The 27,111-nt window shown below is 43.0% G+C and overlaps 1 protein-coding gene across 1 annotated transcript in view; it reads left to right on the top strand.

Annotated features, from left to right (window-relative positions):
* The window catches only part of MPPED2 (metallophosphoesterase domain containing 2), a 173,305-nt gene that overhangs the window by 127,380 nt on the left and 18,814 nt on the right, over positions 1-27,111 (top strand). The gene's annotated exons all lie outside the window — the stretch shown is intronic.

Here is a 27,111-nt window from a genome sequence, read left to right as displayed (position 1 = left end):
GGACCCTAGTCCCTGAGAGAACTTTGTCACAGACCATGGCAGAAAATCTCTCCCTCATTTAGTCCCCACTCCTTCTTGCTGTCAGAGTTCCTTTAGAACATGTCCAGGGAGCAGTGCTGGGGGTACATTCTCAAAGCATGTTGGTTTACTCCATAAATGCTGATGAGTCTTTTTCACAGACAGACTGAGACCATATGAGTGAGCTCCCTCCCTTTACAGGACAGAGAATAAAATTTATCAAAGACTAGGAAGAAAAATTACTGCTACCAGGAACTGAATTTTCTTTCTATAACTTACTCCTCTCGATGAGGTATTAATTTTCACAGGGGTATAGGTCACTTTTTCCGGGTGTGAATTAGCTCCTATGCTATGTAGTTGACAGTCTAGATACTTTCGTTCATATTGTGTGGTTAATGAATAATTAGTGCTCACATAAGTGCTTTAAAACTGCTGATGAAAAGGGTCTTATATATAAAACTATTATGACACTATTTAAGAAATTGGAAAGACCCCAAGTAGATATACTGTGCTTACAAAAAAGTTGGGGGGATGCTAAAAAAAATAGGAAGCAGAGGCAAGGCCATTTCTTTTCATTCCTGTTTCCATTTGATTTTTAGGATTATAGAAGCTCACGATCGCCTATTCTTTAAAGTTTATCTATCCAGCCAGCACCTCTACCAACAGTCCTCCACTAAACACCAAACACACACACACGGGAACGAGAGTGACAGAGAGAGAGGGAGAATATGAGTGAGAGAATGAGAATGGATGAATTCATCTACTCTCAGCTGAATCACCCAAGTAGTAAATGGAATGTGGCCAGGACACCTGTTACCCCCATATGTGGTCAGGATTGATTTTGCTGGTTCCATGCTCGTTGGTCCTCCTTCCCCTTGCATTTGTCTGCTTCTGTTCCTCTCAGCTAAGGACCATTCGTCAGGCAAAGCTAGATGTTCTATTCCAATATCCTTTGGTTGAACCCATATCCATCTATGCCTTACTCCACAGGTCAGATAGTTCCTCAAGATATTCAGAAGGAATTTGGTGTTTTCCTTAGTTGTCTCTTCCCCAGCTGAATTTTCCCCCGATTCTTCATTTGCTCCTCACTTTAGGGGAAGACACACAAAACAGAAGGACCTGCTACACTGTTTCCTCCATTATTTATATGAGTGTAGGTTTTCTATACAGAAATCATATTTATAAAGAACAATTGGAGGCATGTCTGGAGAGAGTTTTAAATTCTTTTTTTTTAATTTAAAAAAATGTTTTCAATGTTTATTTTTGAGAGACAGCATGAGCAGGGGGTGGGGCAGAGAGAGAGGGAGACACAGAATCCGAAGCAGACTCCATTCTCTGAGCTGTTAGCCCAGATCCTGACGTGGGGCTCGAACTCACGAACTATGAGATCGTGACATGAGCTGAAGTCAGATGCTTAACCGACTGAGCCACCCAGGCACCCCGAGAGTTTTAAATTCTTACAAATTATGCTCTACTTCGAAGGTAAGACATAGAGGCTTTGCACTAAGGATGTGATGAAACATTACCCAGGCCAGAGTCCCGTCAGTGTGAGAGGGGGGAAACAATCACAGAGCCTCTTGGTCAGAGCATCTGTTTGTGAGTCTCCAAGAGCAGAATGGCTGGCAGGTTCATGAGTTCTGGATATGCCCGAAGACTGTTCTCATCTTGGCAGGACTGTCCAGGTGAGGAATCTTTACCTTTGTGAGTGGGGAGTTCCCACATCTCATCATGTTAAGCCAGGCTGATCTGCACAGGGATGGCTTCCTGGGGGGAATAGCGATGCTTAATTGATTTACACTGTTGATGAAGCAGGCAGCCGTGCCTTCTGATTACCTCCCATCCCATATGGAGAGGAAGGCGTAGGTTGTAGAAGCTGCCTTTTGGTATTAAGAGGAGGAAGAAAAAACAAGACATGGGAGTAACCTAAGGGCATATACTTCGCTTTTTAATTTTTTTAGCACCATGAAAATTAGCTTAATGGAAAACTAGTTTTTTGCTTTACATGTATATTCTAATAATAAATAGAGCTGTTGCCAAAACTCACTCCGAAAGACAGCCTTTGATTCTTAAAAACAGAGTGAGGGAAGCAGACAGAGAGAAATCAAGTGTCCATTCTTGTCAGTGATAATTGTCCACACTCCCTCCTAATTAGCCTTTGGAGAGGGTCACTGGCAGAACTTTTGGTCCCCCTTTGGCAGTGCCATGTGATGGGACGGAGCATGGGCCAGCACCCCTGAGGGGAGAGGGGTGGAGGACGCGAGGCTGGTTCCCAGGCCTGTTTGCTTTGAGCACTGGCCTGCTCACTTGTCATTGCAACAATATGTAGTGACATTTCAAACCGCTAGCATGGAAACAAGGTAAAAACTGCTTGGGACAACTGGGAAATTTCATTTAGACAGAATGTCAGACCTTAGTCTCCAGTGTAAATACTAGAGGCTTTGCTCTGTCCAGTTATGCAATAGCATTTGGTGTGAAATTAAATCAGAGGCCAGTGAAAATCCAGGTAGGATCTAAATGTGCCGAGTACATTTATGTTTCTCCCCTAATTTAGGAAAGCTTATGCTTCTCCACCCTTTGGCACCTGGAAGTACCTTGAAGAGGTCCCAACAGTCTTGAGTATGCATGTGATGGTTAGGTTGTCTATCACAAAGAAAAAATGCAGTTTGTGTGTTTGTTTGCTTGTATTTATTTTTTTAAAGTGCTTTGGTCTTCAGACTCTGGCTTGGCCATGATTATTTTGATTTGCCCTGCATCCTAACCTATATTCTTGAATAAGCAAGCTGGACTTGTGAACTGTGTATGTTCACAAGCCATTGTATTCATTTTTTTAGACACAAGATCGTTTTAAAATAGAGAGCAGGGTCATTTTCATTTTATTGCCAGTCTTTTATCTTTGAGGGATCAAATGATCAAATTATCAAATTTCAGGAAATTGTTTTTTTTTTTTTTAAATAGGTCATGAGTTTCAGAGGTCATCTCCTCAGCAGAAACATTAAACTTGTAAAAAAATTTTTTATAAATTTTCCCTCTGGTGAATTCTCTACCCCCCCCCCCCCACATACACATACAGAAACACCCAGGGAAAATGTTTACCTCTGCTTCCTGCTATTCAGCACTGTGCATTGTTAAACTGATGCTGTGTGTATACACATCATGGTTATGGCTGTAGCCCGACTATTGTTGAAAGATGTTAGACAGCCATTTATCACAGTACGCCAGTAAACCCATTGTAAAAATGTCCCGCTAGTTAAATGAGGCTTAGATTTAATGAGGCTGTAAGAATGGAACGGGTTTTTGTCATACTGTAAATAAGGTTCCTGTAGCAATGTCATCAGGATTAAGGTGCAGATGCCTTTTGTTTTCAAGCAACAATAGTCTCCTCGCTAAGGTAAAAAGAAGCCCCTTCCCTTTTAAAGGAATCTTTTGAAGAAGTTGTTGCTTGCTCACAGAAATGCATGAAACAAAGGTGTGTGGCACGGAGACAAGATGCGGATGACCTCACGGGGGGGGGGGGGGGGGGGGGGGAATGACACTCCCCTGACCTCTTTTGTGTACTACAAAAACACTGAGCACCGGAAGTTGCCTTGTTGATCCCGGCCACAAGCAAATGTTATCCAGATACTGTCCGGGTCCCACCTCACTGAGGGCAAAGATAGCCCCAGAGAGACCGAGACTGAGATTCCTGGCCAGCCTTTGAAGGGAGTGATGGAGAGGTAGACTGAGCAGAAGTACAGCTGCCCTTTTGAGCCAAATGGGGAAGCTCCAGGTAGAAGAAACAGTCTTTTTTCTTGGTCTTATCAGTGTCCAGTGAAATCTGCCATTTTAAAATCACAGAGCAAACTGTAGAAAATGACCAGAAATTTTGGTGCACTCAATTTTCCCCATAGGAAGGGAAAATCAGTTATTTTCCTAATGTGAAAGGAAACGAATTCAGTGAGAATGTCACCATACGCAGCCAGAAGCAAGTACGAGGGGTGCGGTGTTACTGTTGGGGCTGCAGTACACTATTTACAAAAATAGGCAGTCTTGAAATTGCTCTATTGGAGAAAAAACTTGATTGCCCCAGAAATAAAATAAAGTGGTCTCTATCTTCATTTTGCAATGGCCCCTGCAAAGCCTCAATTCAAAGGGATTGTTTTGAAGAAGACTAAATGGATAACATAGAGGCCCCTCACCCACCTCTGCAGCTTCCCGTGTCTTTCTGGACCAGGATCCCCTAGGGGTGTGGAGGCTTTCCGGACAGAGCCTGCAGCTTGATGTGACAGTGGTACCTCTGTAGGTTTGGTCCCCAAATTCTCTTTATAATGGAAAGGTTTGAGGAACTCTATTGCATCTATTTTGGTCATCACCAGAGGCTTAATTTTAACTGCTGGTAGTTTAGCTTTTTCTATTTATTTAATGTTCTGCATAGGAAAAAAAAAAGAACAATTCAAAGGGTTGTGTTTCCCTTCAGCGCTCATAGCACAGGACTGGATTGTACGTCCTTGCAGGGAATGCCTGCTGACTTCACCAGGAAGCCACGTTTGAACCAGGTACAGTGCATGCTGGACATCCTCAGCGAGGAGGGTCTCCTCTGTCATGTCTCCATCTGCTGGGGCCCCCAAGTCCTTTCTTTCTCAAACCCCACTTTTATTGTAAGTCCCTGCCATCTTTTTTGCAGAACCATATGGAAGAATGTTGGCAAAGAAGCGTGGCAATGCTCTCCTGGTTCTTTCTTCCTCACAGCAATTTTTATGGGCCCACACTGCCAGACAAAATGTGTTTCTAGAGTCATCTTAAGGCCAGTCATGTTTGAGTCAGACCTCCAGGGCAAAAACTCCACTTGCATGTGTCCTAAGGGCTTAGTTATTTATTCATTCGTTTATTGAGTACCTACTGTGTTCCAGGTACTGTGTTAAGCTCTGGAGAGACACTCAGTGAAGCGGGTATGATTCCTCCCACTGGAGAGCTTCATGCTAGGACAGGGATTCACAGACTCTAGTGGGCACGGGTCACACCAGACCTCCAGAAGTTGTAATTTGGTGAGTTTGAGTGGGACCAGAAGGCCTCGTTTCTAACAAGTACCACAGATAATCCAGATGGGAGGACCACAAGAGAAACTGATAACAGTGAGAGGGGAGGAAATAGAAATATCGCTATTTCCAGGACTACAAAAACGGCCTGAATGAAGGCCCCCATGGAATGCTGTAGGAACAGAGAAAGTATTCATGCCACAGGATGGGCCAGGACAGGTCCATAGATCCCCCCCCCCCCCCCAGACAGGGTCTTGTTGAAGCCAGACCTTGAAGGGTGACCGAACCTTGGCCACTTGGCAGTGCTAGAGAGAGAAGGCCTTCAGAACAGGAAATAACAAGATCAAGGAGACCGAGGTGAAAGGGTAAAGGGCACAGAGGGCCCAGCACAGCTGGACTGTGTGTGAGGAACTCAAGAATTTGGGGTTTATTCTTAGGCAGTGAAAAGCCCTTGAAGAATTTTAAGCAGAGCAGTGAAACAGTCTGATTCCTGCTTTCCTTCTGTAGTGACCAGTTGAGGTGGTTGCAAGCAGCGTTCCATGAGCAGAAAGGGCGAACTGAGAGGAGGCAGGACATAGGAATCCTGCGCTGGCTTCCCTGCACTCCCCACGTCCCTTTGAGTCAGGCTTAATTGGTATGATTCTATTCCCAATTTAAGAAATCAAGGTTAAATGACTTGCCCACAATTACATCAAGTTACATGGGGAGCAGGAACTAGGGCACAGGTCTCCTGCCTCCAAACCTCCAGCTGGATCTCCCGCTGCAGCCTGCCAGTCGGGGAGATAAAAAAGTCTCCCGCCCCCACCCCTTTAAATTCTGTGATAATGAGGCCCACTGCACAGAGCAATTGTATTCTTTTGAAAGTTCCTCTAACATTTATTGGAACACACAGGCAAAATGGTAAAAGTTAAATCCACTTTGTGATAACAGGCTTCTTTTAACATTAAAATAGCATCTCCCACGCAGGGTTGGGGGTGGGAGGGTTCCTGATAGATTCTAAATAGATGAGATCTCTGGCCCGAAGGTGAAGATTTCTCAGTAGCCGAGTCCCTGAATCAGCCCAGTTTGAATGACAAATAGGAGGACACTGGCCGTTCAGAATCTCCGTTATCCATCATGACAGTGCTGCCTGCTGGCAAAGACCCCCTCTCTCACTCTGAACCCCTACTTTACACTGCACGTGGGTCAGGTCCGCAGTGGAAGTGTGTTTCTGAGACCTGATGGCCAAGGTTCCTAGTCATGCGGGGTCAAGGTGTGTCACATCTAATTCTCAAATGCCATCAAAGCAGCTAAAAGATGAAGCCAAAAAGGATAAGGAAACAAGGGAGGAGACGGGGCTTCACAGTGAGTTTCACAGCCAGAAAATTACTGTCAGAGCAAGTCTTCAAGGTCCCCATCCCCACTTTATGGGGGAGAAATGGGGGCCCGGAGGGCGAAAGTGATTTGCTCAGACCCCCACTTTTACTTAGTGGTGAGGCTGGGACAGTGACCCAGGTGACCCCTGGTGCCACACCACGCTGCCGCTCTGCTGTCTCATGGTTCTGTGCTGCCCACAGATTGTTTTCCAGGGATCCACTGGGATAGTTTATGAATCCTTTAAATGCAAAATTAAAAGAGCCTTCGAGACCATGTTCAGGACTCGTCTCTACTGCTTAACAGCCGGGTGGCCCTGAGCCAGCCCATTTCTGAGCCTGTTGCTTATTCTGGAAAAAGGGGCCAATATTCTCTCTCTTCCTTCTTAAAGAGTTTCTCTGAGCATGAAATGTGTCCTTTTACATGGGAATTCTTTGCAAACTGAAAATGCCCATTATGACACATGTCATTAAACTCTTGACTACAAAACTTGGTGCAAAACCCTAACAAGTGTAGCTGTTATCTTTCTGTGTCTGTTTTCTGGGTATTTTAGAAAGGGGCTCTATTGCTGATTCTATACACCAGGCTTTGGAATCAGATTTGGCTGTTGACAAATCTCAGCTCCCCCATTTGCCCACTGCTGGTTATCAGCAGCTCACTTCACCTCCCAGAGCTCAGATCTTCATCTGTAAAATGGGACCAAAAGCAGCATTTAATTTAAAAAATAGTTGTGAGGATCAGTAAGAAAATACGCCCATATCACTTTGTGCTATACCACCTACACCTGCTATCACCAACATTGCTTCACTCATTGTATTTACTTACTCTGATCCAGACAAGGAGTAAGACTGTAGAGCCACATGAAGGCAGGGTCAAGGCTCTCTTGTTAACTGAATTCCCAGATCTGACAAGGCCTTGCAGTAATAGAGTCCATAAATATCTTGTAATGAAATAATGATTTCATATTCAAACACAGCAGAACTCTAAGATTCATGGTACTCTGATGAATTTTATTTTAAGCTATGCTTAGGGACATTCACTCATTCGTTCATTCCACAGACGTTTACTGAGCACCTACCGTGTGCCAGGCTCTGTGCTTGGCAATGGATCCCTATTAGTATAAAAAAGACCCAGAGCCTGCTATGGTAACCTTCAGGTCTAATGGGGGAGGGGGGGGGGCGGGGAGACTGAACCACAAGCAACTAAATGGACAAGTAAAACAAATAAATCCAGTTATGAATTAGAATAAGTGCTGTGAAGGAAACCTAAAGAGGAGGTTAAAAAAATAATGGGGGATGCTCTTCCAGGCTGTGAGGGAATGTCTTCTAAACACAAAAAAATTAACTCCTTGCATTTCGTCTTTGTTGAAGAAAGTTGTCTAAAATAGTTCAGGCTGTTTTCCTTATAGGTCAAAACAGACACACAGCAGGAGCCTTTGTAAAGGCTGTGGTGAAAATCAGTGTGATAAAGCTGTAAAACTTGAGTGCCCAACATGGTCACGTGTGGAACCCATGAAAGAATCATAAGCGTGGGTCTCTGCCCAGAGGTAGAGAATGAGGCTTCCTGGTGGGTGCCTGGCTTCAGTCCCGACTATTGGGAACTCCTTGGGTGCTACTGTGCCCTTGAGTCTCAGAGCCCTTCTCCTTCCAGGAACTGTTGATTCCTTTGCTGGCAGATTCCTGTGTACATCATCATGACTCCCTCCTCAGCAACGAGATTGTTGCTGCAGGAAGCACAAGACGGGGCTCAGTGTGAATGACTTAAAGGCATTCTCTAGACCTCCGGTGGAAGTTGCGGTTGTGAGAACAGTGCCCTTATGATTTGTCCCATCCTCCCCCCAAATCATGCTCATTCACCTGTGAAAAAATGCCGCCTCCATAGTAGACAGTGATAGCAGACAGGGAACTCTTAACCAGAGTTGCTCAGGGAACCCCAGTTCTAAAAACACCCCCCCAAAATTGTATGTTAATTTTGTGTCTCTGGTGTGAATGTGAATTTTCTCTTTGGAAGGTGGGTAGTCATCCTTATATTCTTAAGGGGGTCTGCTCCCCCAAAATAATAAGCACAGCATTAGCCAGTGGGGGTGGCATCTTGGCCTTCCCAGCATCTAGCACTGGGACTGGTACAGAACAGCCTCTGAAGAATACTGGTTAAATGAAGTAAAGATTCATTTGGAAGCAGGCCCTTGGAGCCATCAGCAAAGGACAGAATCCCCACTCTGCCTCTTCTCCTTTGCGCCCACCCGACTGCACAAACCCTTCTCAGCTCTGCCACCCTCTTTGATGTGCCCCTTCGCACTGGGCTTCCTCTTTATCAGCTATCAATATCCAACGAGTGCTGGCTCTTGTCAGTCTAATTTCGAGTTGCTGCTGCTTCTTGACACCCTGCACTTTATCAACCACACACTGCTTGGCTCCTATTACCACTGATCTCAGAATTGCTAATAAACAGCAACACCAAGGCCATATTTTCTGGTCCCTGTCAGGCCGCCGCTTTCCTGGGTGAAATAAAAGTCCTATTAACATGCTCCTCCTCATTGCCTCTGACAGTTTGATTAATTAGGCCTCCTCTTTAGATGACCTCTGCACTAACACGACAAGGAGGTGAATATAAAATGAATAGTTTGCCCACATAATGGGCTACTGTGGGTTTGGGATTTTTATCAAATCAGACTGTCAGAAGTTCTGAACTTGTGTGAAATTCCATGGCGTGCAGCAGCCCAGGAGAACGGATTCTGATCCAGTGGGCTCTGTCACACCCAGACAGGGCTCTCGGGGAGAGCCCACCTGACAAACAGTGGCCTGTCTGCCTAGAATGACCCCTTGCTTATGCAGTCCTGTTCATACAGTCCAAATCTAATGTTCTTTTAACGTTATCAGATAAAATGACCTTTTGTTTTCAACAGCTGTTCTTTCCCTCTTTCCCTCCCTGCCTGCTAAAACAACACAATATGTTAACTTTGTGGCTGCTTTGCCCCTCGGAACACTAATGCAAAATCATTACAAAAGAGCACTTGAGTTAAATGTCCACATTTTCATTATTAAGTCGCTGTTTTCAGGGAAATCAGTAACTTGGACATAAAACGTCGTTTCAGGCTGGAACTCGGCGTTGGGGGGTGGGGAGGGGCACACTCTGACAGTCTTGGGGAACAGATTGAGTTGCTCATTTTCCATTACAGGAGTGTGGAGTCCAAGGGGTGCTCCTCTGCTGCCTTTGCTGGTAGGCACTTCTTTAGCGAGGGAATGGCTTGGGAAGCCATTAGCCAGATTGAAATATACAAGGGGCTCTCTAATTGCTTTGCCGAGCAGGCTCCGTAGATATTTTAAATCCTGCCTGCAAGGAAGAATGGAGCAGCCCGGCAGAGTGTGAAGGCTGCAGCAGGCAAGCAAACATAGACAAAGATTCCAGGAGATGGAGAGATGTTTGTTTCTGCTGCTGACTTAGCACTGTTTTGTTTTGTTTTGTTATTCCTCTGCAGTGAGTTAATTTATCCTTTTTAAGTCATGCTATGTAATAGCTAGCAATTTTTAAAATGTGTCATTCCATCACAGTGTCTTCCCCAAAAAAGTAGTTTTAGCGAAGCTGCGATCAAGTCAGTGAATACCTAGCACAGAGCTCCCGTGCTTGCTTGCTGGGTGCTCAATAAGTAGTTGTCAGGTTGAGCTGAATTAAGAGTCTTTGCTCAGGATGAATTCCCAATGGGTGAAACACTGGGAAGGGAGAGTAGGGGAGTAAACTTGCCAGTGCCCTGTAGCATATCCCATTTTCTATATCCAGTTGGAATTTCCAGGACCAGAAAGGAACTTGAAATCGTTGACCTTGACTACAAAGCTATTCATTTTGTATCAACCTAAATTTGGGCTGGATTAATAGCTATCTGCAACCAGCCTAGTGACATACTAGATGGTACAAGGAGAAATGATCATACTAGTAGAAAATAGGGTACTCAAGAAGATTCATATCCCTCTACCATCATTTTAGAGATAGTAATAGCGACGCTAGGGAAGGGGAAATTACTTGATCAAAGGTTATGTTAACTCGAGCAGGTATTTCTACATCCATGTTCATAGCAGCATTATTGACAGTCACCAAATGGTGGAAGCACCCCAAATGTCCATCACCAGATGAATGGAAAAACAAAATTTATGTACGTACAATAGGATATTGTTCAGTCTTAAAAAGAACGGACGTTCTGATACATACTACAACACAGACCAACTTCGAAAATACGATCCTGGGGCGCCTGGGTGGCTCACTCGGTTGAGCGTCTGACTTCGGCTCAGGTCACGATCTCGAGGTTTGTGGGTTCGAGCCCCACGTCGGGCTCTGTGCTGACAGCTCAGAGCCTGGAGCCTGCTTCGGATTCTTTGTCTCCCTCTCTGTGCCCCTTCCCCGCTCATGCTCTGTCTCTCTCTGTTTCTCAAAGATGAATTAACGTTAAAAAAAAAAAAAAAAAAGGAAATATGATTCTAAGTGAAGGAAGCCAGACACAGAAGGACAGAGATCATATTATTCCACTTATATGAGGTACTTATAGTAGTCAAAATCATAAAGACAGAAAGTAGAAAGGGCTAGTGGGAGGGAGGAATGGAGAGTTATTGTTTAATGGGTATAGACTTCCAGGTGGGGAAGGTGAAAAAGTTCTGGAGGTGGAAGGTGGTGATGGTTACACCACACTGTGAATGTACCTAATGTCCCCAAGCTGTACCTTTGAAAATGGTTAAAACGGTAAATTGTGTGTTATGTATATTTTACCACAATAAGAAAAGGTCACATTAATCAGTAACAGGTTAGATCAGAATTCAGCTCCCATGAGCCCCAGTCCAAAAACAGGATGGAAAGAATTTGGTTTATGAATCAGAAAATACGGAGTCTAGTTTTACGTATTAGTTGAAGGTCTACCCACAAGTCATGTCGGCCCTTTGAGCCTTATTTCCTACTTATGATATGAGAAGATTGAAGTGTTTCCCTTGTGCCAGCCCTACACGCCCAGAGCCCTTCCTCACCTACTGAGTTCTCCCACTAGACATTTTAATGAGGCCAGCCAGCCTGGTTTTTGCTCTCAGTACTTTCTTTTTGTCACAGGTCATTCAGTCAGTGACTGGATACCTAAACTAGGTGTTGTCAGGGGAAAAAAGTGAATGAGAAAACAGAAGCCTTAGAGGGACTGCTTATCTCCCCCAAACTTAATTTCTCAATTCCCAAAGAGGAAAAAAAAATTAATATGGTTGCTGTTAAGAAATTGCCGTGTGTCCTGTTCTTTCATCCCAATGTGGGTGATCACTGACTCTTAGAAATCCTGACAAGTGAAGTCGGAGGACATGCTGAAATTTATTTAATTAAGGTAGTACAGTGGCTGGTTCCATGTCCTACACAGTTATGGGGTTTTAAGAAATTAATTCTGTCATAAAGGCAGCTAAGATTTTGTTAATGTTTTGTGGGTTACTGAATAATTTAAACATTTTTAAACTCGAATAAGTTAAGCAAGTGGGGAAAATTTTCACAAAGCCAGCACAACCCAAAAATACAGATAGGAAGCCAAAAGGAAAAGTGGAATGGAGCAAGATGACAATAAATGTCCTTTTCTTAAGTGAGTTAATTTATTTATTCTTTTTAAGTCTTAACTTATTAGCTTATTTGAGACCGTTGTAAATGTGCATTTTATTTGTTGTGTCAGCCCTGAGGTGAGTTTATTTGGAATGTTTATTTTAAATGGATTAGCCATCGTGGAGTTAGGTCATCTTGGAAAAATGTGTCCTGTTTAAAAAAAACAAAACAAACAAACAAAAAACCAGGGATGATGTTCATGTGTTTGAGAGTAATTCAGAAACCACTATTAATTTCCAGTCTTGTTATGGACTACTTCAGGAAGGCAAGTGCATTTGATACGTTTGAAGCATTTTGTGAGACAAGCAAAACAATTCATAGGCATTGAAAGTGACAGCTGTGCCCTGAGCGCATGGCTTTATTTTCATTACTTCACAATGTAGGTGGAATGCAAATCATGCCGCCCTCAATTTCATATATTCCATCTTTCTGTGCTTTCAGGGTAAACTTCTCACCTAACACTAGGAGTCCATCCTGTTTGGTTTCTTTTCGACTTTCCCAGTGAATAGCCGTTGTGTATTTGTGTTACTTATTTTTGAACTCATTACAGAAAGCTTTAATCAGTTTGCTTGCTTTTGCTTTAACTTTCACAACTTGACAAGAACACAAAAAGATGTTTGTTTAGTGCCTTTTCGAAAAAAAAAAGAAAGAAGGTAGTGCTTTTTCCAGAAAATCTTATGTCCCTTAGCAATCTGCATTCATCCAAATATCAAATGTGGATTGGGAACAGTGTGCCCTTCCAAGCACCTGGGTGCTAAGAGAAGCATAAGGTGGGCTCATCCCTGCTTAAGAAGAGCTTTTTATTTAGTTAGGCAGTCTCTCTCCTAGTGAGAAATGTTGCTGATTCATACTGTTTTCAGGTAAGCAGAACTCCTTCAAACTACTTTACTGGTCATTCTCTTGAGACAGAAGGTGCCAGAGGAGGGGTCCACTATTTATGACCCCCAACTCTGTGTAAAGCATGGCCCATTCCCTGAGTTCATTCTGCAGAGCTAAGATATGAGCCCAGATCTTCTGGCTGCAGAGACTGGGCACTTTCCACATCACCATGATACCTTTCCAAAATGGTTAGCCTCTGTCTCCCTTGACTCTGTCTCTCCTCTGCCTTCTCTCTCCCCCTTTCCACCCTCTGTCCCTTCTTTTCCCTCCCTCTCCTCCTACAATGTGAAGTGAGCTCAGTGAGACAGGGCACTGACCCTGAAACCAGGCAGACCAGAGCCTGACTCCCACCTGTGCTGAGTGCCGTTGGACCAAGTTATTTGACTTCACTAAGTTGTGGATTCCTCTGCCTAAACCAAAGGAAACTGATACTTAAAAGTAGTAATCGTAAGTTCCAGCATGTAAGGCACTCTGCCTAGTGTCTGACACAGAGGTAATGCTCATTAATGTGAACTACTGTTACTTTTACCATCTCCTCATCATAAATGCTGTTTCTGTTTCATGACTTTTTAAATTTTTTTAATGTTTATTTATTTTTGAGAGAGAGAGAGCACAGAGGAGCGGCAGAGAGAGAGGGAGACACAGAATCTAAAGCAGACTCCACGCTCTGCGCGTGTCAGCACAGAGCCCAACACGGGGCTCGAACTCAAGAACCATGAGATCATGACCAGAGCTGAAGTCGGACACTTAACCAACTGAGCCACCCAGGCACTCTTATTTCATGACTTCTTAATATCTATCATTTCCTCGTAGGTCCCCAGCAGAGTGTGGATGGGGAAGCAAGTCTGGAGGACTGATTTCAGGAGTCTGCATTTCTGTGCGCAAAGAGACATATTAATAGCTGAGGAATTTCTCATGTGATTGATCTAAAGCAGATTACAATCAGAGCTTAATAGTGATAACTGCTTTTAAAAATGGAGCCCCCGTGCATAATCAGAGGACATGTCTGCCACCTTATGTGTGATATTGCAGAACTCTTCCTGGTGGAGGTGGTCACTCCAGCCTCTACACAGTGAGTGCTCGGTAACTTTTGCTTGTGTGGCCAAATGAATGAAGTCATGAATGAATGCCAACACTTACCACATTGTTTTAAAATATTTTCATATCTGGTTCCCACATGAGATCATGAAATTAGTTGTACACTACAACGTCTACATCCCTGCTCCCCTGAGATAGTTCTTCACACTTAGTAGGAAATCAGAGAATGTTTTTTTCTGTTGCTCCTATAGGCTCTTTTCCTACCAGAGACAGTTCTCCAGACACTCACGGAGTTCATTTGACCAGGTACCTACATCATGGATCTTAATTAGTGGGATCCATTTTTTTGTCTAAAACATCCCCAGAGTATTTCTGTCCGGTGACTACTCTTCTTTCTCCCCATCTAAACTCTTGGGATTTCCTTTTTCACCTGCCATGTTTGAGGGAACATCTGTGTTCTTCCAGTTCTTCCCATCTCCTTCCACAACTTTCCAGCAATCTCTGCATTTCTACTTAAACCAGGTATCTTGAATATATACGAAGTGCTCCCTTCTTGCCCTCTTTGAGCCAGTTGTTCCAATGAGCCAGAGATCAACACACACAAATACTTCTTTTATATCTGGGTGCCAGGCATCAGGTGAGGCTCTAAGGATACAGTGGTAGACCAGACCTGTCTCATAGGACACTCCAGTGAAGGAGCAATTCAAGGATGATGCATGTTTCAGAGTGATAAGCAGGGGAGAAGAGGGCCGTCTAAGCCATCCTGGAGTGGGGTTCTGAAGACTACGGTGGGGCCACAACTTGTTCCCACTGGGCCTGAGAAATGGGGAAATATAATGCGAAAAAGAAAGGGGGCCAAGAAAATGCAGGCGATGGCCCTGGGACCAAAGCTTTAGAAATGTTTCTTGCTTTCATAGTTGGGATTGAATTAAAGGACAAAGTAGAAGAGAAATATGAGACTGAACCACAGACTCACAGATCTGTTGCCAGGCTCCTGGAATGAGGGGGCATCTTTTGGAGGCATAATTAAGCTATTACCGCAAGATTGTAGTCAATTGTAAGTATTTCATACATTGCAGATGTTTTTGAGAGTGATTGGTTTCATAGACGGGAATTGTGGCAAATGTATAAAAATATGATCCCTCACGTGTTCCATTTCTGATTTTCCACATGGAACAGATGATCTTGATTGTCTCATGGTCAACCCAGAGTTATGAAAGTCCGGGAAAATTAGAAGGAGCACAAACTGCTACTTAAGTCTTTTCTCAGCAGCATTGGAAAGCATGTGTTTCTAGTAATAACTCCTGGGAACTATTTGGTCAGTAAATGCTTCAGCTATAATTAAAAGGGCATTTCCTTGGTTTTAATTTATTTTAATTAATTAAAAAATATGTCATCTGGGTATGGGGATGTATAGTCCCTCTTAGAAATGCAGAAATAGTATTTCTGAGACCAAAACGCAGTATTTTTCAGAGTGTCTGAAGGCTCTCAGACCTATTGGATAACCTTGGAATGAGGAGGGAGGGGGAGGGATTGATTTGGGAAGTACTGTGCAGTCTGTCCTCTTGGAGATTCTCAATGTGTGCTAATCCACTAAAGGCTCTGAGAAGTCCTGCAGGAAGGAAAGTTTTTAACTTGGCCTTTCACAGATATGTTTGACTATGAAACCCTCTTTTTCACCCAACACCTATTACCGCTCCACAGTACACTCTTTGGAAAATGTGTTTGTAGTGGGATTTCTTAGCATCTTCTGGATGCATCCTCGTGGTGATTCCAAGCTGACAGGACATATAAGCAGGCATGCCTCACACAGAAGCCAAAGGCAAGGCCTCAGCCATTGATTTCATCAGCAGTGCTAACTCCATCCTGATTGTTTATTGAGTAGAACAAGCATATGTCAGCAGAGGATAATGGATAAAATATTGGACTTAGAGTCAGACAGTCAGTTCCCAGTCTTAGCCTGGCACTAACTAGCTTTAATACCTTAACTAAGGAAAGTAACTCTACTGAGCTTTTCTTCTTTTATATGTAGAATGTCATCGCAGTGCCCTTGTAACATTCCACAACTGCCCTAATAACATCATTCATTCAGCGCTCTGGAGTCTATAATGGGTAGGATAACTTCTTCTGTTAAGAGCCATATTGTAAATATCTTAGACTTTGCAGGCGATAAGGTCTCTGCCGTGACTCCTGAACTCTGCTATTACAGTGTGGAAGTAGCCACGACACTATGTAAATGAACAGGCATGGCTGTGTCCCAATAAAACTTTATTTACAAAAACAAGCAACAAGCTAGATTTGGTCCACAGGCCATAGTTTGCTGACCCCTAGTGTAGGGCACATTGAAAGCTTTACATATATTACCTTTAATTAACACTGTGGGGTAAGAAATGAATAACCTTGATTTATACTCAAGCAAACGGAAGCACAGAGATGTTCAGTAACTTGCTTAAGGTAATAGAGTAGTATGTAGGACCAAGAACTGGGCTCCTACTTTCCATACTAGATTCCCTTCCCTGTGACATCACAAAGACAGGTTATAAATTACAAACATATATACAAATAGGACATAGTGTTATCTGAGGCAATCCCCTTTTATTGTGCTATAGGAGGCAATTCATGAGGGAAAGCACATATTAAATAATAAGCTTATTATTTCCTCTCGTTGGGTCTACTCCTGCTTCTGTCCTATGTCCCAGCTCTCCCCAACCCCCTTGATCATGGAGTATTATTCACCTTCTCCTTGTTTGGCAAGGACTGGGATTTCTGGGGCACCACAGTTTAAAGAGATAGCCTTTTTCTGGAAATTACCACACCACCCTCCCCCAAGCAGAAGATAATAGTTACACTGCCAAAGTGCCTGAAACTTTGAGCATTAAAGCGTTGAGAGCTAGAGATGTGGGTTTTACAAGAGCCAGAGTTCGAGCAAATTCAAACTAGTTCTTAATAAAAAATAACCCCATGTACATTCATTTATATTTTTCTTCCTAAGTGGAGTAAAACTAGCCCTAGAGTCAAGTTTGAAATTATTTTCATAATTTTGGGTAATTAAGACACTTCCCAGATCTCATTAGCAAAAGCCCAAAATAGAATAATTGGCATATAATTAGTGATTGGCAAATCTCTCAAGGTTTGGAGGGTTTGTTCTTTTCCGAATCTAGAAGTACAAGGGCCTAACCTGAGTTTCTCTGAACCCAGGACATTTCAAAACCAGACAACATTCCATTCCCAGTTAATTTGTTTAGTGTCATTTGGGTTGTTTCACCAGAATCCCCATCCCTCTATGAGGTCCTTGGACACTTTTGCCATTTCTGACTTAAATCTTTCTCCCCTGCTAGAGTCCTGTTTCCGAACAACTGTTCAGTGTGTTCTCTCTCTGTGGCTAACACTGGGCAAAATGCCACGGGAATACAAGGGTGTGGGGCGGGGGGGAGGCCTGTCCTGCTGTCGAAGAACCAGGACTGTATGGGAATAGAGAAGGTGGCAGGTCACTCAGTGAGGGCTTTTGCCCCTGAGGTTTAGAGCTGGAGCATCCTACTTCTCTCTGGCTCTCTAGATGCTTCTCAGGGCTGTCCTGGTTATCTCCGTTGATCTCACAATAACCGTGCAAGGCTGTACATGTAGGACCCAGATAGTACCGTCTTACGCCTGAAGAAGTGGAAACACAGGGGAGTCTGGTAATTTCTCTGGCGTCACACAGTTTTTTATGAATTACAATAAAAACTAATCTCCTGCACTCCAGGTGGTTTCCTAAGTGTCTCTCACCCCTTTATCTTGTCCCGGTAAAGAGCGTGAAGTCCGGCAGCTCTGCGTCCAAATCCAAGGTCAACCGCTTGGCCGTGACTCTTCATTTAGTAACTTAAACTTAGTCTTATTCTTCACTGATAACTGAAGACTATAATAGCTACCTTGTGGAACTCTTACAGAGATTAAATAGAGGACGCATGTGGAAAGCACCTAGCAGGTGTTTAATAAGAGGAAGCTGTTATAATTATCCTCTGACTAGATTTCATCATTTTACACATGCTCACGCTACTTACTCCTTCTCAAGTCTGTCTCCTTTACTGGACCAACTCCTTGAGAATAAGAACCAAGTCCTGGTGATCTCTGATGCATAGGAGGGCTCAACATATTTTAGTCATTTAACAAACAACTGGTGCTTAAGGTATGTCAAGCAACATTCTAAGCGTTTTATTTATTTTAACTAAACTCCACGATAAACCCTTGAGGTAGAGGAACGACTGTTGCAATTATACAGATGAGAAAACTGAAGCATGAGGAAGTTTGCCAGAGTTCACCCAGCGGAGTGGTAGAAGAAGGGTTCAGACCCGGTTGACTGGCTCCGGAGTCCATGCTTTGTGCTGCCATCAGGTGGACTGGGCGGCCAGGCCCATCAGCTCTGTTTGCCTCAGGATTCCTGCTCGTTGGTCCTGGAGGCTCATTTTGCTAATAAGTCAGAAGATTATCCCATCAGGTCAGATACCCTCTGCTGCCTCCCTTGCACTACTCTTGATCTAGTGATCTTGGTCTTGATCTCTGGATCTTGTAGTACTTACTACAAGAAGTACTTGTAGTACTTGTAGTACTTGCTACAAGAAGAAGTAAAGATGACAGCTGAACCCCAGGCCTGGATAACAAGGCTGGTTCTTCTTCTCCTGAAGAGAAAGGACTTAGAACAGTCCCTTCCAAGCCCCCGTGCCATTCTAGAGTTGGAATTTGTTGGGGGAAAAGAGAAGTTTAGATCCCACTTGAAAGAAAGTGGCAAAACAAGGGAATTCATCTCCCAGTCCCCATTTGAGCTTCTGTCTCAGGTAAGGTGTGCAATCATTTGCAGAGGTGTGTAATCAGTTTAATAGAATCACAGAAAAGCTTCAATGAACAGGGAAAGGGACATATTAAAGCAAACATAAGGTAGTAAAAAGAAAATTCATTCCAAGTTGTGGGTGGGTAACTGAGTGTTTAGGCCCTAGTTTTTATTGCGTCTCAACACTGGGAGACCAGCAGCTCTGAGGTAGGCCTGGTGATGACAATATCCATTAAAGTTAATTTCCTGATAGAGGCCACTTAAATCTGATTGTTGTTTTAATTTGTTCCACTGTTAATTTCCTTCAGCTTAAATAGAGGAAGCTCTCTGCACCTTCCAGCACAGGTGGTCTCAAAGAGGTGATATCCATCGTGGCCTTGATCATCTAGAAATGACCAGCATGGGCACACTCTCTAGGCAGGAGGTGACATCCTTACTTATGATGTTACCTGATTCGGAAAATATAGATGGTCACCTTAAAAGTCTAAAGATAAAGTTGACTTATTAAGTGAGAAATCTTTCTGTTACTCAGCAAAGGCTCAAGTCCACATAGATCTCAGTGGGGAAAATGTGCACCCCAGCGGCGTCCAGGGTAACTACTGGGGTGAGATCCAAGATTTCCAAATTATACATACTCATTTTGTTGTTGGAAGAACTAATATAAACACAGACTAAAACATCAAAGCAGAAGAGAAAAATCTCCCAATAATAGCACACACAAGGTTTATGAAATATCAGACTCTATCCGAAATGGTTTACAGACAGGAACCTTGTGTCTTTGCTGTCTTCATTTCTGTCTTCATTGCTGTCTTCATTTTTACAGATTAGGAAGCTGATGCCCAGAGAAATAAGTTAAGCTAGCAGCCACGATTTGAACGAAGGAAGTCTGACACAGAAGCCTGCTCTTTACCGTGCTTCTCAAACTCTGGTCCCAGCAACAGCAACAGAAGCACCTGGGACCTCGTTAGAAATGCACATTCTCAAGCCCTACCTTACACCTACTAAACTTTGGAGTAGGCCTTTCAGGTGATTCTGACATACTCTAGTATTTGAGAACCACTGCCCTACACCTTGCTACCTCTCTAGAATTTGTTTCCCATAAAATATCCATCAAGTACCAATAAGGGGCAAGCACTGTTGGAGATACAGCAAAGACAAAATGCCTTCCCTCATAGAGCTTACAGTTTAGAAACACTAAAGAAAATTAGGTATTTAATGGACCAAGCCCTGTTATCTCAGGTGGGCAGATTATGTTGCCAGTGAGTGAAATAAAAAATATCCTGAGGGACGCCTGCGTGGCTCAGTCAGTTAAGCCTCCAACTTCAGCTCAGGTCATGATCTCGTGGTTCATGGGTTGGAGCCCTGCGTCGGGGTCTGTGCTGACAACTCAGAGCCTGGAGCCTCCTTCAGATTCTGTGTCTCCTTCTCTCTCTGGCCCTCCCCCGCTCATGCTCTCTGTTTCTCTCAAAAATAAACACTAAAAAATTTTTTTTAAATATGCTGAAACTCAGCATTCTACCCACTGATAGGCTAATGAAGAATAGATTCATAAGGAGTTCAATAACTTACTCAGGTGACCCATCTATTTATAATTCAAAAGCTGGCTTAAAACTCTGGGTCTTGGTTCCTGACTCTAGTGTCTTTCTACTGACCATGCTTTCCTTCTGCTGACCATGCTTTCCTGAACCACTTTGCCCTGACTCTTGTCAGGAGGGAGAACATGAAGTTTATTGATGAGCTGACCAGATCCCTACTTGGCTACTTACAGATTTACCCCACATAGATTAACTTGGGGACTTTGGCATTGCTGGTAGAGGCAGGGCTGGAAATTCGAACCCCCAGTTACTTCTAGCTCATAAAACCAAGAGAGACTCCAGTCTAGGGAAGAGATAGGGATAGTGGGTGGTCAGCCTTTGTTGGCCAGCCAAGTGTCATTGCTCATGGACTTGGAAAGCTTCGTGTTCTTCACGTTTGTGAGGATTTCAGGAAATATGTTTTTCTCTGTTTCTCCCTGCGGTATACTTAGTCAGAAGCCTCAGAAGACCACAAAGTTTGTGTACATAAAGTATTCTTCCAAATGTAGAGCCACCGTGATTGAATGCTACTGCCACAGGTTCAAAGTTTTCTGTTTGAAGGAGATCCAGGAAAAAACTGACTCCTAGAAATTTCCATTTGTTGAAGGCAGATAGTGCCACTTTTGATACTGTTTATGACAGAAGATTTTGGGAGGAAGATATTTGACTAGTTAAAGGCTGTGGCCATGACACATAGGAGATGGTATGTCATCAGAGAGTAAAGGTGACCAGGGAAGTGTGAGGGATAAAAACTGTTTTCCTCACTTTCTGAAACGCTGGCACCAACCATGAAGTAAGCAGAAATGTGTTCTTTGCAGAATTAGTAACTCTGAAAACCTACAACCAGAAGCCCCGTAGGAGCTCACTAGAAGTTCTGCTAATGCTGATGTAACATGCGATTGTGACTGGGGCCAGTAGAGCCCCAGAACCTGCTCAGAACCTGGGCAGCACATGTGCAGGAGAAACAGAAAGAAACACTGAAACTGTGTGCTCTGCAAGCAAACAGAGTTTGGATCCCAACTTTGTCAGTCAGATGTATGATGACCCTAATCAAATGATTTACACACAGTACACCTCGCCTCATTTGAAAATCTGTAAAATGGAGAAAATAACAGTCCTGTCTTCCTAGGGCTGTTGTGAGGCTAAAAGCAGCTAATGTATTGAAAGCACCTGGCAGGTGACTATATAATGGTTTGGGTAGTGGTGGAATAAAACAATCAAATCAAATTGTAACACTTACTGAGAGCTTCCTATGTGCCAGGCACTGATCTAAGCATCTCATAGGTATTAATTTACTTAAATACCACTGTTAACATCGGAGATAGATTGTGTTATCTCCCACTCACACAACCAGGGAGATTTCAAAAGTGTTGTTTTTAAGCGGAACCAGAAACGTACCTAGGTTTAGGTTAATATGAAAGAAGTGGTTTCAGTTTTTAAATTTTTAACATCTTTAAGGAAAGTTATGAATCCAGGATGATAAATCAGGATGATCTGTGGACTCAGGTGTTCCCAGCATAGAACCAACCCTGGGGAGACTAAATGCATCTGTTTGAGAACTACAGCCCTGCCTTTCTTTTTCATCTCACCTCTGCTGTTCAGGGGCCATGGTAGCTGAGCTGGTGATGGTAAACCGGGCGGGTGAGCAAGGGAGAAGCCCCATGGCCTTGTCTCTTCCCCTTCCCCTTGCAGCCACGGTTGGGGGCCCCTGAGGAATCTCCAGCTCCTTCTTCCCCCCACTCCACCCCCATCAATTCCAGGCCCCTGTCTGTCTCCTTGGCAGCTCACCATTGGGGCAATGCCAATGTGGTAGGCAGAATAATGGCCCCCTATAGAGGGCCACATGCTAATCCCTGAAACCTGTGGATGTTACCTTACATAGCAAAATTGATTCCGCAGATGTGATTATAACAGATGTGATATGCAGATGAGATTGAGATGGGGAAATTATCCTGGATTATCTGGGTGGGCCCAATATAATCACAAGGGTCCTAATGAGAGAGAAGCGGGAGGGTCAAAGTGGAGAGAAGGAGATGTGACCACAGAGCAAAGGTCAGACTGATGCAGGATCCAGAGCCAAAGAATGCTGGCAGCTTCTAGAAGCTGCAAAAGACAAGAGAATGGGTTCTCCCCCTTAGAGCCTTCAGAAGCCACCAGCCCTGCCTTGCCTATCCTTTGATTTTAGTCCAGCAAGACTGATTTTGGACTTCTGATTTCCAGAACTGTAAGATAATGAATTTGAGATGTTTTAAGCCACTAAATTTGTAGTAATTTGTTATAGTAAGTGTATCAGTAAGAAACTGATATACCAGGATGAAGTAAACCTGATTTCCTTCAAAGTGTGGGTGAATCTTTTAGTCTTTTTGAAAAAAGACCCATGTTGACTTTGTTATTTTCTGTTGCAAAAGAAGGAAATTTCCAAATTTAGCTTCAAAAGACTCATGAGAGGGAGGGGCCAGGGTAAGAAAAGAAAAGGGTGACAGAGGCCATGTGGGACAGGCCTGGGCCTGCCCATGGGACAGTGTGTCCTAAGTGACTTTCAAGGAGATTGGTTTCCAAGGTTTGCTTGGCATGGTGATTAAACGCGGGTCTCTGTACCTTTGGAAATCCTTAACCTCTCTTTATCTCAGTTTCCACATCTATAGAATGGAATGCTGTGGGCATTAAATGATTTCCTGTTTGTAAAGTGCTCAGAACAGTACCTGCCACATCATATGCTTTATATAAATGTTAGCTACCGTTAATAGGCATGATAGATAAAAGTGCAGTGGGATTGAAAGGAGCCTCATCTGTTTGGAACATGTACACTTACATCAAGTTAAACAGATTTCTTTTCTGCAGGGCTTCGCAAGGTCTTACTATGGTTATGTTCACCTTACACCGCCAAAGTGGAAGGGAAATGCAGTAAGTAGCATTTCTCGAACTTCTCTAACCCTAGAGCCCTTTGTGACTCAGAACAGTCTCAACAGATCACATCTGTTGGATACACTGTGGAAAATACCGCCCTGGAAGGAAACCTCATTTCACCTGTGTCCGACTCTTAGTCTGCGGCCCCTGGTCCTGGAGCCTCTGGCCAGCCAGGGCAAGCAGAGCCATGTGCCAAGCATCCAGAGTTGAAAAACAGGCCTTCTTGGCTCCTGGGGACTTCCCTGGGAACCTGGCATTGTTTCCACACCATGACACTTGACAGGTGCATCCACGCAACCTACAAACAGTTTGGATCACAGTTCACAGTTTGGGCACCAATGGGTACAGTTTCAGAGTAATGCTGATAGTTTGGGAGCAGATCACCTAGAACTTCTACCTAAAAATGGTTATTGTACTCCACAAAGGAAGCAATTTCCAAAGAGGAATTGTGTGAGGACTTTATAGAATGGAAGCAGAGCATTCGGTTGTATTCATTCTGGGGCATACGTTTAAAAAATAAAAAAACAAAACACCATGGTGTCAAAAAAAAAAAAAAAAAAGACAAACACTATGGTGTCATTACTTAACATAGGCACACCTTGGATAAACACAGGAAATTTAATTTCTGGGGAATTTCATTTCAAGAAATCATGCCTGACTCATATAAAGCTACCTTTCAAAATAGAAATATAACATTTAGTTAAGCTCAGGCTTTTTTGTTGTGTTGAGTTTTGTTTTGAGAGCTATAAAGAAGTAAACCATAACCCTCTTTATTTTTAGCAGACACCTCTAAAAAAAACTTAAACGGTGTTCTATTTATAAAACAAAGAGTCTGTTTTCACACAAACTTGCTTAGACTCTTTATTAGAAAAAGAGCAGGACTGAGTATCAGAAAAATGATATGTTTCTTTTTCAAGATTTCTTGAATTCATTAGCAACTCTTTAAGAAACAATGAAACAATTGACCTGGTTTTGTTTTTGTCTAAGGGAGGTCACCTGGAGATTGATAAATTACAATTATGCTTAACTATTCTGAAGGGTTTGGACCGAATGAGTAGCTTGCTGGGGGGGGGGGGGGGGGGGGGGCGGGGAGGGAGTGTGAAATTTTAAATGAGAAAGGACAGTCTGGCTTTCTTATGTTGCTGAGTGAAAGACAGCAGACCTAAATAATTCTCTGATTAACTTATTTCGCTGTCACATTATATAGAACATTTATAATTTCATCATCCTTCAAGGCATTAAAAAGAAGAAGAAGAAGAAAACTTGGTTGAGTAAATTCAATGGCTGTAAACGATTCTAGAAACTGAAAGTAAGTGAACCAGTTCAACTCAGATGAAGTGTTGGGAGTAGATGGCTTCCATCCTCTACTTTATCTTCCTGATCAATTATTTCATGCTATTCCTGTAATCTTTACGATAATAATAAAAGTCAACAATTATGTAATGCTTATTATGAGCAAAAGCACCCAGCTAAGAAGTTCACACATATCATTGCGTTTAATTTTTTCAGCAATGTATCGATAAGGCAGATACTTTAATTATCTCCATGTTATAGATAAGCAAACTGAGACTGAGGGCGATGGAGTGGGAGGTGTTAGCACCTATTACGACACAGGTCGGACCACAGAGCCATTCTGGCAAGGGCTGCCCAGTTCTTCTTTGAGCCAGCAGCGCACCCCGGCTCAGTGCCAGAGGCACTGTGGAGTCGAATGCCGATTTCCATTCTGTGTTTTCATGGTAAAAACCCCAGAAAGCTTGGGACTCCAAGAAAAACCCCATACCACCCTTCACCAGAAGAATAGCTTTCTTGTTTTCTTCACATTTCCCCCAGTCCTTGCTCATCCTAGGAAAGCTTAGGTGTGGCCTCCTTCAGATGGCCATTTTACCTGGTACTTCCATTTGCAGACACCATTGTCTGTTTACCTGGCTATCCCCCATCCCCTATTATCTCTAATTCCAGTCTTCCCTGAACACAGAACCTGGGGTGTAGTAATAGTTCAGCAAATGTATGATGAGTTGATGAAAGAACATGCCTGCATGCAGATTATACATAGATTCAGACATTGAGTGCTTTTTCAAGCAATATTATGTCTTGTTTTGTCACGAATGAAACTTCAATATTTTTTCTTCTGTTTTCATATTCATTATCTTTTTTTCTTTTGCCAGTCCTTTTTAAAACATTTTTTAAATTTTATTTAAATCCAAGTTAGTTAATATATAGTGTAATAATGATGTCATGAGTAGAATTTCGTGATTCATCACTTAGACGTAACACCCAGTGCTCATCACAAGTGCCCTCCTTAATGCCTATCACCCATTTAGCCCATACCCCCACCCAACATCCTGCCAGCAACCCTCAGTTTGTTCTCTGTATTTAGAGTCTCCATGGTTTGCCTGCCTTTCTCTTTTTTTTTTTTTTTTTTTTTTGTTTATTTATTTTTGGGACAGGGAGAGACAGAGCATGAACGGGGGAGGGGCAGAGAGAGAGGGAGACACAGAATCGGAAACAGGCTCCAGGCTCTGAGCCATCAGCCCAGAGCCCGACGCGGGGCTCGAACTCACGGACCGCGAGATCGTGACCTGGCTGAAGTCGGACGCTTAACCGACTGTGCCACCCAGGCGCCCCTGCCTTTCTCTTTTTATCTTATTTTTCCTTCCCTTCCCCGTTTATCTAAGCAGTATCATGTTTTAAGAATTTTCTGTGTTGCTACTTACTCTTGGTAATTAGCATTTGCATAATATACATTTTACTAGATATTCCAATAGCGGTAATTGTCTTACCATTCCTATTTTTTATGCAGAGTTGAAGATATACTTGTTTCCAATATTTTGCGCTTATGAATAACACTGCAGTGAATAACTTTGTGCATGGCATTTTTACTTACTTTTGGATTCTTTCATTAAGGTACAATCCCTAAACAGGGATTTCTGAATCATCCTATGAATATTTCTGTGCCTTGTGACTGTGTCGTGCAATATAAATTTAACATGAACCGAATATATAATTTTAAATGTGCCTCGTTAAAAAGTGAAAAAAGATAAAAACCACTTAACAATATATTTAATGCAACCCAATATATCCAAAATATTTAAACATGTAATCAGTATAAAAATGATGATATTGTCACCTTGGGTTTTGTTTCATTGAACTTTCCAAAATACAGCATGTGTTTCATACTTACAGTACATTTCAAGTGGGACTAGCGACGTTTTGAGGGCTCAGTAGCCACACAATGACTATTGTATGTGACAGCACAGGCCTATGAAACATATCATCCAGTGTTTTTAAATGACCTTTGTTGTTTTTTTTTAAATAAGCTCAGACATTAATCTGTCTTGCCCCATTCTAACCATCAGTCACACATTATTTGGATCACTTCCTTGGGCGCTTATTCTAAACTCTCCTGCTTTTTTCGTTATTATGAATATTTTCTTGACATCTATTATGTTTCAGGCATCATGCTAGATCTTGGGCATGGCTCACAATCCATTGGGGAAGATAGACAAACCCATAACATGACCTTGCCTCAAATGCTTGTTGGAATGAGGTGGGACATCAGTTCAAATACACACATGCATACGCACAAGCCAGTAATAATGCAGAGGATGATATATCCTACAAATGACAATTACAGCGTTGAGGGAATCTGGGAAAGCTTCTTGGAGGAATATAGGAGTTGAGCCCTTAGGGCTCAGTAGAATTTTAATGGGCAGAGACAGGGGAGAACAGTTTTGCCGGTGACTATCTCGTTATCCCAGCCAGGTGGCAGGTTGGGATGGTCTCGCGTTGCATTTAGATCTCCCTGGAGCTCCTTGCCAAGGACTTGCAGCAGAAGGTGCTCAATAATGTTTGCTGAGCCCAATTAATAATATATGGTTGGCTGGCATGGTGAGGGAGACACCAGGGTCTTTCTGCTTGC

Source organism: Lynx canadensis, chromosome D1 (assembly GCF_007474595.2).
Source record: "Lynx canadensis isolate LIC74 chromosome D1, mLynCan4.pri.v2, whole genome shotgun sequence".
Lineage (NCBI taxonomy): Eukaryota > Metazoa > Chordata > Mammalia > Carnivora > Felidae > Lynx > Lynx canadensis.
Note: the sequence above shows the minus strand (reverse complement) of the source record. Positions and strands in the feature narration are given on the sequence as shown.